At 37.8% G+C, this 15,799-nt stretch overlaps 1 long non-coding RNA gene across 1 annotated transcript; it reads left to right on the forward strand.

The window, feature by feature from the left end:
• Positions 1 to 1,396: 1,396 nt before the first annotated feature.
• On the forward strand, positions 1,397 to 2,488 carry LOC109148707. The gene is made up of 2 exons (XR_002048840.1): positions 1,397 to 1,536; positions 2,283 to 2,488. It is a non-coding gene; the product is annotated as an uncharacterized LOC109148707 (long non-coding RNA).
• Positions 2,489 to 15,799: the final 13,311 nt, after the last annotated feature.

A 15,799-nucleotide genomic window follows, 5' to 3' on the forward strand; every position in this document is an offset into this window, starting at 1 on the left:
GGCCCCTATTTTTCTCCCTGGCTTAAAGTGGCTAGATTGGAACTGATATCCTTCAAAAACATTGCCTGCTACTTTCCAGGGACAAAAACTAGTTTCTCTTAAAATGCAATATAACCGTGTCATACAACTTTGGAAAGGATTCAAGGTTTATCTATCTATCTATCTAACTATTTAATTTATTTGTTATTTGCTTATTTTTCTTTTATATATATGTCTCACTTTGCTTGTACATACATGGCCTGGACAATTTGAAATTCGTGAATCTGAGCTACTCTCATAAACTAGTTAGGACTCCAGATTTTATAGGAATCCCAAATCTTGAAACATTGATTCTAGAACAGTGTACAAGTTTGGTAGAGATCCATGCTTCTGTTGGATTTCTCAAGAACCTTGTTTCACTTAACCTTAAGCATTGTGTGAATTTGAAGAGTCTTCCCGAAAGCATTCATTCAGAAAAGCTTGAGACAATGATCCTTTCAAGTTGCTTGAAAATTGAAAATTTTCCAAAAATTGCAACACCCATGGCTTTCTTGTTAGAAGTACATGCTGAGGCTACTGCTATAAGAGAAGTTTATCTTCACTGAAAATGCTGGATCTTAGTGATTGCAGTATGCTAGATGGAGGCATTATTGGTGATCTTGGAGGGTTACGCTGTTTGAAAGTATTGAATCTTAGCAACAACAAGTTTGGTTGTATCCCAGCTGAATCCTTTGTCGGCCTCACTCAACTTAAGCAACTTCATCTAGTGGGATGTGGCCGGATGTGGATGGGAGGCTTCAAAGTTTGCCAGAGCTTCCATCTAGTATAAATAGTGTTGCAAAAATCGTGCCTAGGCGCCGATTAATCGGCGCCTAGGCGCTAGGAGGCCGTCATGAGGAATGGTCTCGGTGGCTTCCTCCGCGGCCAGCCGCCTAGCCTCCGCCTAACCAGCCGGTTCGACGGTTTGGCGATTTTTATTTTTTTATTTTTTTTTGAAAATGTCGGAAAAGTTTCGGAAGGCATAACTTTTGACTCGGTTGTCCGATTTGGACAATTTTTTTTTTCAAATCGTGTATTTTTTCAAGATCTATACACCGCAAACGGCCAAAGGCGGTTTGGTCCACTAATTTCTCAAAAAAATGCTTCTTTAGCTCTTAATTTTAGTTTTTTATGTATTTAGATAGTTTAAACAATCTTTTGAACAATTTTACAACCACTTTTGTAAATAGTTTCTAAGAAATAACTATGGAAATCTTATGTTTTAGTACTAAATTTTGAAAAATTTTAATTTTTAATTTTTTTTAATTAATAAAAATAAAATAAAAAATAAAAAATCGGCGCCTAGGCGCCTAAGGGGCGCCTAACGTTTTTTGCCACATTGAGTAGAAAAGAGGTTTATGCAGATGAATATAATGCCCCAACTTAGAAGGCCACAACATAGATTCATTGACGAAATACCCAAAGTTGAGTCGTGTTTCATTCACTAGATGTGCTCAACTACTTGAGGATCCACGTTACGGTCACATAGTTGATGCAATATGGCAACACCTGCTCAAGGTACGTAAATCATTACAATCCAAGCATCCTTATCATGCATGCCAGCATAAATTAAAGAGTTAATGCCATTTTTGGTCCAAGACTTATTGGGGCATTGACATTTTTCATCCTCTATAATAAAAATTGCCAATTAGTAACCACTATTATTGGTCGTTAGACACTTTTGATCCTCTGTCTAAATTTTCATTTTTTGACGGTCTAAATTAGGGGTATTTTTGTCCTTCCATGTGTTCTTCTTCTCAACCTTATCTTCGATGCCGTTCTACACATCCATGCGTAGCCAGCCAGACAATATTGGAGAGAGAAGGAGAAGAACGCGGAGAGAGAGGGAGCGATCGCCGGTCAGAGCAGAAACCAGCCGGACCCAGCACCACCCTCACCCGAACCAGGTCGCCTCCATCACCGCCCGACTCTATACCACCGGGCATTGTCATCGCCAAAGAACAGTAAGCAGAAAAGAAGAAGGCTTAAAAAGACAGAAATACCCTTCACTTTCACTGTCAACAAACAGAAATTTAGACGAAGGACTAAAAGTGTCCAACGATCAATAACAGTGGCTACTAACTAGCAATTTTTATTATGGAGGATGAAAAATGCCAATGTCCCAATATATCTGGGACCAAAAAAGACATTAACTCATAAATTAAAGCCATCCCTAACTTTTTAATTAGTTGTATATGCATGCATGTTTCACACAGACAAATTTAATTATTAACGGCACGTACCGTACTACGTGGTTGGCACAGGGACTGTTAATTGACCCAAATCGCAGCATTAGTGTCTACTTTCCAGGCATGGTGTTTCCAGAGTGGTTTTCGTATAAGAATTGGGGAAATTCACTATTAGTAAGTCTGCCTCAAAATTTGTACAATAACAAATTCATGGGATTTGCATTCTGTGTGGTTTCTAACCTGATAACTACTCCAACAAGTGGGAAATTTTGCAGTATAACTAAAAACTATGGACTTGATCTCACAATCATTCCCATAACTCGTGATGGTCGTCAATCATTTATTTCATCAAATATGGGCTTTAAGGGGGTTAAACAAAATATGAGATCTGAGCTCACTTGCCTGTCATATAATTCATTTCGTCATACATATTATAATCTTAATGAATGGTGTCTAATTGAAGTTTATGCTCATTCCGATTTGGTATTCTGTACTGAAATTTAGTACGCAATGGAAGAAACCTTTTGAGCAGGCTTCTGGCTCCAATCCGTATTCGAGTTACACGGTAACTCCAAAAGAAAAACAATATAACAGAAGAAAATGATGAAGAACTCTTCAATATAATTCATTTTTGCATATCTTTAACATTACATAGAGTACCCTATATATACTATCTCAGTTCCTAAAATAATGTAATTATAATAATGGAATAACTAATTATTCTCCTAATTACCAATTACACATAAATGCTATTTCCTAATTACATATATAAGGTAATATACATTATTATTGCTACAAGATCAATGTCCATCAATGGCGTATCACTCCTTGCCTCTTCAAAAATCACCTTGTCCTCAAGGTGGAAGTATAAGTGGTTCGTCTCTTGAGTTCTACCCAACACAAATATTCAACCCAAATTTTTGGTTGTAAAATGTTAGGAAGATTGTACATCAGGTACAAGGCTCAACCACCAATACCATTGCAATATAGAGACAAATGAGAATTCCTCCTTGTGTAACCCGGTAACAAAATTCATTTTCTCTTGCAGTGTGTTCTCTTGGATATAAACTGGGGTTTTCATGAGGTAGATTTCTTTGGTAGGAGAAACTAGTGGTACATAAATCTTTTTTGGCGCACTTTCATCCTCCTTATTAGAACTCAAACTTGTACAATTCTTCATAATCGGCATTGGTTCTTCAACTGTCAATGGGATATTAGGAGGGGGTGGTGGTGGCTTGTCTAATATGTGTAAATTTTTCTCCTTGAGATCATGAACACTTTTATTATCAACTGTTAGGAACACTTGTATTAGGATTTTGATGATACCAATGTAATCTAGAAAGTAGACCCCTAACCATTATCTTTTTCATCGCCGCTTTCGTCTTAGACAAAAGTTGCCATAACTCACATGTAATTTGTGTTAAGCTAGCCAAACACACGAAGACGAGTTATGTTTAGTTGTTAGGGTTATCAAGACGAAAGAAGACACGAAGCATGAAGAATCTACAACGAGAGTTAACCAGGAGTTGTCATTGAACACGAAAGGACAGTCTTATTGATGACAATCCTTCAAGACATTCTTTCTCACCAATAGCAAGAAGAATGTCTCCACTGTCTGACTTGACAACATCCTAGGATCAAAAGGACCTCAACTTGTGGGACGCACATACCAAGGAGCGTTAAATGAAGATGTACTATTTCCTGAAGCTAAAGGACAAAACCCTAAGGCTTTCCATGCCATCAACGGATACAAGGTACAACCTCATTAATGGAGCATTTAATGCGAGAAACTCCCCGATCCTTACCCACTGGGCAATAGGTTTGAAAATTTCATCTCCCTCCAACGGGTGAAATTTTCCTCACTTATATAAACCCACCTTCATCAACTTAGAAGGTGCTGGTTCTTATCACTCGATCCATACATACGCAAAAGCTCTTAAACGACCTGAGCTCTCTCAAGCTTTTGTGAACCAGTGTTAAGGTGCAAAGATACTTGAAGAAGTTCATTGATCCTCATCTTACACCTTAAAGAAGTCTTGCCATTTGTACGAAGCAATCATTCCTCATCAGCCAAGACTTCATCACGTTGGAGAAATCAGAAATCACTTTCTACCAACCTCAACTCTGAAGAAGACGTTGATAGAGGCGGAGTAAACTCGAGGAGTTGAAAAACCTACGAAGGCTGTCCGGCTTAGTGATCAAGGAAGTCTTTGTGTAATTGTACTAACGAGTGATAGTGCAATCCTTCCATAAGTTGTGGAAGAAGAGTGGAGTAGGCAAAGATGGTCGAACCACTATAAAACTCTCGTCTCTCTATCTCTTTACTTACGCTTTTCATTTCTCCTTATAACAAAAACCCGTGCAAAGTAAATAAACGAACTTAATTTTTCCGCTGCGCCAAAACACCGAAAGGTTGTTTTTAGGGAAAAACACGAAAAGAGTCTATTCACCCCCCCCCTGTAACACCCCGAAATTTTTAAACTTTTGAAACTTATATAATAAAGGTAAATTCTCATTAAATCCCAAAACATAATAAAAGAGTACGGGGTGCTAGGCCACACCTGAGCTGGAGAACTCAGGTGCACAGGCTCACTAACTAAAATCCTCAACAATATAAATACATAAGTATGGCACGCAGGCCGAAAGGGAAACTATCTACTCTACGCTTCGGATCTCTAGCGCGCTCCAGTGTCTACTCGTCAGTACCTGAAAGCCAAATATATCTGTTCAGCAAGAGATGCTGGTAACCCACTCCAACGCGTTGAAATACAATACATATAGGCATACATATAGATATAAGAAAAACCATTTTGAAGCATGAAGATATATCCTAAGAGACTCTAGCTTTAAAAACAGGGAATAGACTCGACGGACAGAGATAAGCACAATCAACAGTCATAACCAAGCTGATAGGAATATTTTTGTATGTTTTGATGAGCCAAATGTACTTTAGATCCTCTTGGTTTTTAGATCTTTTAGTACAAGCATCATAAATCAGAATATCGAGTCAAAAGGAATCTACCATAGGAAGAACAAAATTAATTCAAGAAATTAATTTTGGTCCTACAAGTATTCATCCGAAAAAGAAGCATAAAGGAATGGCGTTGCAAAGAATGATCGGATGAGCCTAACGGTGAAATGGTAGAAGTCTTTACTCAAAATGATCACACCCAAGATCGATTCCTCCTAAGGACTTATTTTTACAAGTCAAGTTTTCGGACAAGCACAATGTGTGCTAAGGAGCACGATGTGTGCTAAAGAGCACGATGTGTGCTGACAAGCACAATGTATGCTAAGGAGCACAATGTCTGAAAAGGAGCTCAATGTTCAAGTCAAAGGAGCACAATGTGGCAAAGAAGCAAGATGATCAGAAATTGGATAAATTCGAAGGAATTTATTCTAAGTCTACCCTCATGCCACAGGAATCCAAAATTGCCTGAAAGACATTTGATCAGAACGGAAAAATTCTTATGAAGAAATGAATATAAAAACTTATCCTAGAAATAAATTCTATCAGATGAATTTATTTCAAAGATACGTTGGATATTCAAAATGACAACAAAATAATATTTTAAGAAACAACTAGAAAATCAATTGGAGATAAGATATTATTTTGTCAGGCAAGTTGACAATCAAATCAAAATTGAAGACCTCCTATTGTCAACAATATCAGGCTATGAAGATTCAAATTTCAAATATAAAATTATCCCACTCCAATGGATATATTTGATTGTCTATAAAAAGCCATGAAGACTTGAAGACATAGGAGAGGTGAACAAAAGAGATGTGCAAAATTCGAAAAGTGCAAGTGCTCAAATATTCTTAGAGACTTAGTCTGAATAGTCTCAAATCTAGTTGGAGAGAGATACAATTAACTTTGTATTTGTAATTGTAAAAAGAGTATAGCTGTGTGCAAAATACTCTAGTGAGTGTAGCTGTGTGCAAAACACTCGTAGTTGCTAAGTGTAGCTGTGTGCGAGACACTTAGTTGGCGTTGAGTATAGCTGTGTGCGAAATACTCGAAGTTGAGTGTAGCTGTGTGCGACACACTCGGAGTTGGGTGTAGCTGTGTGCAAGACATCCGGAAGAAGTGCTTGTGTAGCGCTTATTCACTATTGTAACTGTGTGTGGAAAATAGTGAATTTCTCCTAGATGCGAAAGGAGAAAAGTGGACTAGGAAGATTACGCCACTTCCGAACCACTATAAATTGCCTCTCTTATTTACATACCGCACTTACATAATTTGCTCTATCTATCTATCTTATCCGACTAACCCGTTTACTATTCACAGTTAATCTTAATCTTTCGGGTTTAGTGTGTTCTCACGTATGCATGTGACTCAAACTTCACGAGCTTAAATATTGAATTATTCTAAGCAAGTTTGACGTGTTGCATGTAACATTCGTTACACGGTCGACGTGATACGATATTTATTTACAATCTTGAATATTGTTATTATATATTGAGTGCACCATCTCCTTTATATATTCAAGATATCTTTGTCACTTTACATATCATCTGTACCTATCTTACATGCATATTCAAATTATTGGTTGGGCATAACGCTTTACATACTACTTATTCCGCTGTGCAGTTCAAACTCACTCTACCTACTTGTTATTTAGAGTTGAAATTACCAAAGAGTTATTTATTTGAAAAAGCTTAAAAGTCTATTCACCCCCCCTCTAGACTTTCACCACCCTATCGGGACCAACAATTGGTATTAGAGCGGTTGTCTATTTGAGTCAATTTTGACTGCTAGACAGATCTCGAAAAAAAAATCAAGATGATGAAAAGAGATATGGCTCTTGCCCAAAATTTATTGTTTTCCTTAGAAAAATTTGATGATTGGAAAATTCGCATGCAGGTACATTTATCCGCATTACATGATGAAATGTGGGAAGTGGTTACAAGTGGTCCTATTGAGATTTTACAAGTCAACACCTCATCCGTACAAACAAGTGACACTCCACAATACATTCCAAAACCAAAAGAGGAATGGTCTCGTGAAGATAGAACAAGAAATAACTTGGACAATATTGCCAAGGATATTTTGTTCAAATCTATCGATGACACGATATTTCCAAAAGTTCGAAAGTGTCAATCCTCGAAGGAAGTTTGGGAAACGCTCATTCAAATTGGTGAAGGAGACGAGCAAGAAAAGGATAATAAGCTTACCATAGCATTAAAGAAATTTGAGGATTTCAAAATGCTAAGTGGCGAGAATATTACCAACATGGAAACAAGATTTGCCAAAATCTTAGGAGAGATTAATGATCTTGGAAAAGATATTAATCAAAAAGAAATCTCACTCAAAATTCTACGTGGTCTACCATCTACATGGGACATGAAGGTCACGGCCATGAGAGATCATAGGGATCTAAAAACCCTATCGACCGATAAGCTCTTTAGTGATCTAAAAGCTTATGAATTTGAGATGAAATCAAGATTAGAGGAAGATCATGAAGAAAAGAACAATGCACTTATAGCCGAGCAACCATCAACCTCAAGGTCAGTACAAAATGTTGAATTATTGCCTAATGATCAATTTGCTCTCTTTGTCAAAAAATTTAGGAAATTCATGAAGAGAAGCAACTACAAGAAAAATCCACAAGGGAAATCGTGGAATGCAACAAAGAATTCGAAGAAAGAAATTGTTGAGGAAGATTCGAATTTATGCTACAACTGTAGAAAGCCTGGACACTTTGCAGCAAGTTGTCCACACCCCAAGGTAAGTAAAAGTCAATATACAAATGTTTCTAACTCTCAACAGGAAGAATACAAGCCCAAAGATAAAAGATTCACAAATGAGAGAAGAAAAACACTCATTAGTGACCCACTTGAGATAAGTGAGTCAGAAGAATCTTCAAGTGATGAAAGTGACACCTCAAAGGATGACAATGCAATGTTTTGCATGAGCATCTCCAACAACTCACCCTGCGAGGACATGTGTCTTATGGCAAATGGAAGTGAAGAAAATGAGGTAACATCTAACTCTTATGATTCTGTAAATTCTTCATTTTCTAGAGAGTCCTTCTTTCACTTAATGGAAGAATGTTAAACCGTAATGGACACTCACTCTCAACTCAAAGAGCGCAATTGTCTTTTGATTCTCGAAAAAGATCAAATAAATGAAAAATTGCAAAATGCTCTACTTGAAGTGAAAGACTTGAAAGATAAAATTAATTGTCTTCAAGAAGAGTGTAAATCAAGGGAAGTGAGAGAACACAACCTTAGAGAGGTTATAGCAACATTTACACATTCATCCAAAATAATGGACAAAATGGTAAATATGCAAAAACCCGCAAGTGACAAAACCGGACTCGGTTATGATCCATCTTGTTCTCAAGCCTCCAAAAACTTGGCCAATTCTACTACTACTTTAAATAATAAAGTCCAAGTAGTAAAAATTGTAAAAGGTCAAGAAAGCACAGTGAGACAAGGAATTGGTTATCAAACTAATGTCAAAATTAATACTGTTAGGCCGAAGCCTCAAGGAAATAATATTTCGCCTAAACAGTATACAAAAAGGCAAAAGTTTGTTCCTACATGGAAATACACCAATGAGTCTAGTGCACAAAGCCCTCATAGGAAAATGGGAAGGAATCCAAGAATGGAGGCAGGGAGATTTTGTCCCTCCAGACAAGATTGGTTTGATAATATTAAACCACGGACTAAGTCCAGATTTAATGCCTATCATAGGCTCAACCAATCTACCTCCCACGTGCCAAAAAATCGAGTAAATTTTCAAAAACCGGCACAAAAATTGTTTTCAAAAATTAAATATGATTATAATATGTTTAATGGTTACTAATCACCTAAACTTAGATCAGTGAGTACAAGGTGGATTTGGGTAAAAAAAATGACTAACACCCAAGGACCCAAATCAAGTTGGGTACCTAAAAATGTGTAATTTATTTGCAGGAAGTTTGATACTTCGATAGTGGATGTTCTCGACACATGACCGGAAATAAATCTAGTCTTGTGAATCTTAAAAATATCGAAGGACCAAAAGTCGTATTCGGTGGAAATGAACGATACGGCATAACAAAAGGAATTGGTACAATATTCCGAAATGGTTTGAAAATCGAAGATGTATCATTTGTTGAAGGTCTAAAATTCAACTTGTTGAGTACAAGTCAATTTTGTGACAAAGGATATCTTGTAGAGTTCTTCAAAGACAAGTGCCAAGTGAAGAATAATTCCTCGGGAGAAGTCGTGCTTGGAGGAATAAGGAAGAAAAATATGTATGTTGTGGATTGGAACACAACAAAATAATCAGTATGCTTACTAGCAAACAACTCACACGCAACAAGTTGGGAATGGCACAAGAAGTTGAATCATCTAAACTTCAAGACTATCAACAAGCTGGCAAGAAATAAACTCGTTGAAGGTCTACCCGACATTGTCTACAAGAAAGATCAAATATGTGATGCTTGCCAAAGAGGAAAGCAAATCAAGTCATCTTTCAAATCCAAAGCCCAAGAATCTACAACAAGACCGCTAAGTCTACTACACATGGATCTATTCGGTCTAGTAGACCCTGCAAGTCTAAGTGGTAAGAAATATACACTAGTTGTTGTTGATGATTTTTCCAGGTACACATGGACGATATTTCTCAAAAAGAAAAATGAAGTAGAGCAAAAGTTGCCAAAACTACTCAAGCTACTACAAAACGAGAAAGACTTGAAAATTGCAAAAATCCGAACTGATCGTGGAACAGAGTTCGTGAATCAAGTAATTGAAGCCTACTGCAATTCTCAAGGAATTCTACATCAATTATCTGCCGCACGTACACCTCAACAAAACGGTGTAGCCGAAAGAAGAAATAGAACGCTAAAAGAAGCCGCACGAGTGATGATTACGTCAGCTGAGCTACCTAAAAGATATTGGGCTGAAGCAATCAACACCACCTGCTACACGCAAAATCGAAGCTTGATACACAAGTCTTACAATAAGACTCCGTACGAATTATGGAAAGGGAGAAAACCTAAACTCAATTATTTTCATACTTTTGGCATCAAATGTTTTATTCTTAATAATGGTAAAACATATCTAAAGACTTTTGATGAGCGTGCAGATGAAGGAATATTTTTAGGATATTCATCTACCAGCAAAGCATTCAGAGTATTGAACAAAAAATCCATGGTGGTAAAAGAATCAATTCATGTTACATTTGATGAAGCTCATAAGAAGAAAACCCAGAGCAACAAAAATGATCAGGAAAGTTGTCAAGTTGAAAAGTCATTTAATGATACTGGTGTATCTTTTAAAGATCAAATTGTACAGGGTATGGAGCAATTGGACATTGATTGCAATAGTGAAGGACACGTGGAAGTCAATGAAGATCCCCACGTGGAAAGTCAAAATTCTCAAGTTGAAACACAAGTTGGAGATCAATCTGATGAGCAAAATATATCTATCTCCAACTTATCAACTGAGCAAGGAAACGTGGAAAGCCCATGCAACCTACAACCTGACTTGAGATGGCTCAAAAATCACTCTCTAGAGCTAGTGATTGGAGATCCACGAGAAGGAGTAAAAACAAGGTCCTCAAATATACATACTCTATTTTCTTGTTTTCTTTCTCAGGTGGAGCCCACAAGCATTGAAGAAGCTCTAAGTGATCTAGACTGGATTAATGCAATGCAAGAAGAGCTTGATCACTTTAAAAGAAGTGACGTATGGGAATTAGTTCCAAGACCTGAAAATTACAATGTAATTGGAACAAAATGGGTCTTTCGGAATAAGGCAAATGAGGATGGAATTGTCATACGAAATAAAGCACGTTTAGTGGCAAAAGGATATTCACAAGAAGAAGGCATAGACTTCGATGAAACGTTTGCACCCGTTGCAAGACTAGAAGCCATCAGAATATTTCTAGCTTATGCCGCATACAAAAATTTCACTGTCTATCAAATGGACGTGAAAAGTGCATTTTTAAATGGTTTACTTGAAGAGGAAGTCTACGTTGAGCAACCTCCTGGTTTCGAGGTAAAAGGTGATATTAATAAGGTCTACAGATTAAAGAAGGCGTTATATGGGTTAAAACAAGCACCGAGAGCTTGGTATGACACCTTATCAACGTTCCTAATTAACTGTGGTTTCACAGAAGGCCTTGTTGATAAAACCTTGTTTAGAATTCAAGAAAATGATCACATTTTATTGGTACAAATTTATGTCGATGATATTATCTTTGGTAGTACTGATAAAACTTTATGTGAGAAATTTTCCAAGCTAATGCAGAATATGTTCGAGATGAGCATGATGGTAGAGTTGAACTACTTTCTTGGATTACAAGTAAAGCAACTCAATGAAGGAATATTCATCAATCAGGCCAAATACACGAAAGATCTTATAAAGAAATTCGGTCAAGATGGAAAATCCTCAATCAAGATCCCGATGAGCACATCTTTAAGATTGGATAAAGATGATGAAGGCAAGGACGTTGACGAAACAAAATATCGAGGAATGATTGGATCATTACTATACCTCACTGCAAGCCGACCAGATATATCTTATTCAGTGGGAGTATGTGCCAGGTTCCAGTCAAAGCCAAAAGAAAGTCATTTTCTTGCTACCAAGAAAATCATCCGATACCTAAAAGGAACAGTCAATGTGGGATTATGGTATCCCAAAGAAGGTAATGTTACACTAACTGGTTTCTCAGATGCAGATTTTGCAGGATGTAAAATCGATCGAAAAAGCACCTTAGGGACATGCCAGTTCTTAGGGGGAAGATTGGTATCATGGTTCAGAAAAAAAGCAAAACTCCATAGCTACGAGCACAGCCGAAGCTGAATATATAGCCGCTGGGAGTTGTTGTGCGCAAATTCTTTGGATGAAACAACAACTGAGAGATTATGGCATGAATTGTGAAAATGTCAACATATTGTGTGACAATACAAGTTCCATAACTATAACTCACAATCCCGTGTTACATTCAAGAATAAAACACATTGACGTGAGACATCATTTTATCCGGGATCATGTCGAAAAGAAGGAATTATCAATCGAATACATCCCGACCGAGAATCAATTAGCTGATATTCTCACAAAGCCTCTGTGTGAATCAAGATTTTCGAAATTAAGACACGAGATGGGCTGATTGAATTGAGCTAAGTTTCTAAACTCTATTTAAATTATAAGCTCAATTTTTCATCTGAAATTTCGTTACTTTATCTGATTTAATTTCGTGGCTATGTGTCTCACATGCAAAAGTTGTCACATCTTAACATTTAAGTCTACCTATCTCAATTATCTGCATTTCTATTCAACCGTGTATCCACATTTACTATATGCACAAATAAATTTATTTAGATCTACAGAATCTTACCATTTAAGAGTGACAAGATAGTATGATGATGGTTTTTATCTTAAATGAGAAAACCTTTTTATGGTAGTTGAATATAATAAATTGTCTAGAAAGAATCAACTTTCTTTCTCTTTCTCCCAACTACATAAAACGTGTAGATATGCATATATTATTTTCGGATCAGATTTAGTGCTCTATGAATTTTATTTCAGGTAAAATCAGTCCGAGTATCTAAATTTTTGGCGCCATATCAGCAGACAAATTGGATGGAGAATAAATAACCTAAACTAACTATCAGTTAGGTCAAAGGTTGGAAGCTCTTGGAATATCAAAAATACCCCTCACTTATTAAAAGTCAACATTCAATTGTGAGGATATTTTTGTAAAGGCACCTCCCTTCCACCCAACCGGTTGGAAGAGCCACCATTATACTCAAAACTCTCAAAATCTTTCCATCTTCCATAGCCGAAACCTTTCAATCTTCATCTCTTTCAAAATCTTCAATCTCTCAATCTCTAAAAATACCAAGCACATTATGGCTGCCATTGGAGATTCAAGCTCTCAACCGAATGAAGAACACTCTCAACAACTCAATCTCACCAAGCTAGCAGTTGGAATTAAGGCCGGAGGAAGTTTTGACCCTCAAGGATTTCTCAAAGAAGCCGAGAACCCTCAACTCGCACAAAGGATCATCCATGCACTTCAACAATGTAATCTCATGAGGTTATGTTCTTATCCATACTCAGGATTTTATGATGAAGATGTAGCATATTTTTATGTGAATGCTAAGGTTGTTGGATGGACCATTGAGTCCACCGTGAATGGAACTCTCATCACCATTGATGAACAAGAGTTGCACACAACTTTTGGTTTGCCTATATCTAGTCCAGAACAACCACTATTGGACTTAGATGTTCACACATATGATCACACGGAAATTTGGACAGAAATTCGGAATGAGAATGCTTCTCTCGAACCAAATCTTTCCGGTCAAAAATCCGATTTGAAGTTAGAGTATGAGATGCTAGTTAAAATGCTCTATAAATGTGTATTGTGCAAATTGAATAGTATGGAGGATATATCACCTGTGAGAATTGGATATTTGCATGCTGCGATGAATGATGTTAGGGGTGACTGGAGTAAACTTATTTTGATCCGGATTGCACATTTTGTGAAAGGTGCAAAAATTAGGAATGGGAAGTTCAATCGTATCCTAGGGTTCGGTCTACTTATTGGTGAAATTATAAAAAGGAAGGGGTTACCAATGAGATCAAGAAAGCCTTTTCGAAGTAACCGGATTTTGTTTAAGGATCATGAAGTATCAACTGATTTGAACTCCAAGAGAAAAAGGAAACCGAGAGGCATTCCTGCTAGGAAAAGGCCAGTTGCAGAAATTCTTGGTTTATCTTCTCAACCATCAACTCAATCCCATGAAAACCCTACCTCAAGCCAAAATCCAAACACAAGTCAAAATCCTACCACAAGCCAAAATCCTACCATAAGTCACAATCCCAACACAAGCCAAAGTTTCATAAATCCTTTTTCCCGAATTGCCGAATTGGAAGCAGTGTTGAATGAGGAAATTTATCAAGTTGATGGACTTGATTTGGTCTTGGTAAATGAATACCGAAGAGTCCTAAATTGGAGAAAATGGAGACTTGGTTCTTATCAAGATTTGATGACAAAGGGACCGAGTATGCAAGAAAAAGAACTATTTTCCTTAAATTGGATTGGTAATTTTGATGTTGGCCATGCAACTTTGATGTCTACTGTGAATGGAATATTTGTGAACAAATTAAAAGCCAAGTTGGCCGAGACTACTCTTGATGGCACAGTCCAAGGAGATATGCCTACCGAAGATGATTTCCTAGTTGATATTGATGAATTTGTCACAAGGAATGTAGAAGAAGAAAATGTCACATGTGGTGCACATTTAATGGATAGTGGCTTATATGATGTGAGTGTGTAGAATATCACTGAAATAAGTCAAGATCAAGATGCCATGCAAGTTAGCCAACACACGGAGGAAATTCAATCCATTCATGCAGAAAGTGCACAAGGTGACACGCACGTGTTACACACACCAGAAAGAGAAGGATTGTAACACCCCCCCAAAAACAAGACTACTTAAAACGAGTCTTAACACCTGCAGATCAAGCACAAAACTAGCACAACGGAAGATAAAAAGATAACTGGATAAAAGGAATCCAAAACGGGGTGTTATGCCACGTATACCACACTAGGTATACGCTACGGCGACAATCTGCAAGTGTAACACTATCCCAAAAACAACCAAACTAGAACAATCTAAAGACATTGGCACACAGGCCTCAACAACACTGTCTAAAGATACAGGTGCTAAGCTACCGGCTCTAGACATCGCGCTCGACTACGCATCACCTGAAAGATACAAAGATAAACATCGGGGCGACGCCCGGTCAGCGAAAGATGCTGGTAACCCACCAATACCGTTAAGTATCATAAATAGGTAGATATATAATATGAAAACCATTTTCGAAACGGAATACATATATATAAGTCAAAAGCCAAGATCAAAAGACAACACAAGACTCACCACTCACAAGGACAAAACCGGGAACACATCCCAAACCACAAAGGTTAACCACACACAAGGATAAAGACTCACCCAACGGCAACACATGCCAAAACACACCACAAGCCTCCGTGACTACACACGTCACGAGAGAAGAGAACTCACCACAACAACGGCTTCTCAAGCCCTCGTGACATCACCCATCACGAGTTGATATGCCTTCCTTATGCCCTGTTCCAACCTTTTGACTACCCCCAACCTTGTACCTTCGTTGCCAACCATTACCTCCAGAAAGCCCCTGTACAGCCAAGTCCAACCTTATTCCTCCGGGACCGTCGTCCCCCACCTATAACCACCAACGAAAACCCACCAATTCACGGAAACACATGCCCGGATAACACAATGTTATCCCCCAAACACGTGGACTCAGCCACAACTCCATGAAATCACGTCACGGCCACCACGAGGACCGCTGCAATACCTTGGTGACTAGCGTCCCATACCACTAATCGTGCAATCCAGGTAAAGCCACACACGCACCACCACTCACACGAAACAAGCAACGGATTGCAACAGAGGTACGAAACATACTCAATCAAGAGACAGGTCACCACCCATCGACACAACGACGCTAGCATTAGGATAATAACTAGCAAGCTCAACAATGAAGAAACTCAAGATAGTTCCGAGGAACACACAAGACACCACACGGTTCAACGAAAC

Source organism: Ipomoea nil, unplaced genomic scaffold (genome assembly GCF_001879475.1).
Source record: "Ipomoea nil cultivar Tokyo-kokei standard unplaced genomic scaffold, Asagao_1.1 scaffold2144, whole genome shotgun sequence".
NCBI classification, from domain to species: domain Eukaryota; kingdom Viridiplantae; phylum Streptophyta; class Magnoliopsida; order Solanales; family Convolvulaceae; genus Ipomoea; species Ipomoea nil.